The sequence below is a fragment of the Aegilops tauschii genome, chromosome 5 (genome assembly GCF_002575655.3).
Source record: "Aegilops tauschii subsp. strangulata cultivar AL8/78 chromosome 5, Aet v6.0, whole genome shotgun sequence".
NCBI lineage: Eukaryota > Viridiplantae > Streptophyta > Magnoliopsida > Poales > Poaceae > Aegilops > Aegilops tauschii.
In genome coordinates, this window is record NC_053039.3 from 117,829,162 (window position 1) to 117,830,143 (window position 982).

Consider the following 982-nt stretch of genomic DNA (forward strand, 5'->3'; position numbering starts at 1 on the left):
AAAAAAAAACAACAGGGAGCAAGCATAGGAACGTTTTTTTCTTCTTTGGAGCACAAGCATAGGAACGTTGAGGTAAACCTGGGCATATGTCGAATGAAAAAAGATAGACGAGGACGTAACTGTAAAATGTGCAAGCACAAAAGCAGAGCACCGTCCTCAAGGGCAAGCAAGGGCTTAGCTGGGAGGAAAGGCACTAGCGGAAGGACCCATTTGTAAGAGAAACGAGTTCGGAAAGCATACACGAGAAAATCCCGGGGCTGATGTGCGAGACGACAGGGACCAGCGCGCAAAATCTCGAAAAAATTTGAACCATTTCTCGATTTGTGCGTGTCTTCCTTGCGCATGGGTCATGCTAATCTTCTCTGTATCATTCCAATTTTATTGGATGTCCACGAAGGGACAGTGAGGTTGCAACGCTGAGGCTTATAAACCGGTAGAAATCGCTGTCGCTGGGCGAGGTGGTACTAAACAAGGGTGCTCTGCTGCGTTCCAAAGGCGCCGGGAACCGCGGAACCGCACCAAACGGTAAGTGGGCCGCATCTGCGTGAAAGCTGAATCTTCAGCTTGTCAGCCCAATATCTTTCTGCGAGGAGTCGGCCCAACTATACGAAGCGAGCTGGAAACACATATACGGACTGCTCGTGTCCTTTTTTTCCTTTCGAGGGCACGCTCCCGTTCTACATCCATTTATGTTTTCTTTTTTGCGAAATCTACATTCATTTATGTTGATCTCAAAAACAAAATTTTCCATGCTTGTCTCAAAAAATATATTTATGTTCCATGCAGGATTTCTCAAAAACCAAAATTTTGTTCCATAAAAAAAAGTGTTCCATGCAGACTGTTACTTCGGACCCACCGTCCTACGTACGGAGCTACGTTTTCCAGGCGGTGCATCCTTTGGGATAAACCTGTGTCCTGTGCGTGAATGTTAAAAATCACGGAGAATCCAATCAAAATCCGTCCGGAGACATGCACCTCGTTA

General features: G+C 46.0%; 1 non-coding gene across 1 annotated transcript; it reads right to left on the reverse strand.

Moving 5' to 3' along the window:
* Positions 1–298: 298 nt before the first annotated feature.
* On the reverse strand, positions 299–401 carry LOC120965595 (U6 spliceosomal RNA). The gene has a single exon (XR_005758640.1). It is a non-coding gene; the product is annotated as a U6 spliceosomal RNA (small nuclear RNA).
* Between the last annotated feature and the right edge of the window lie 581 nt (positions 402–982).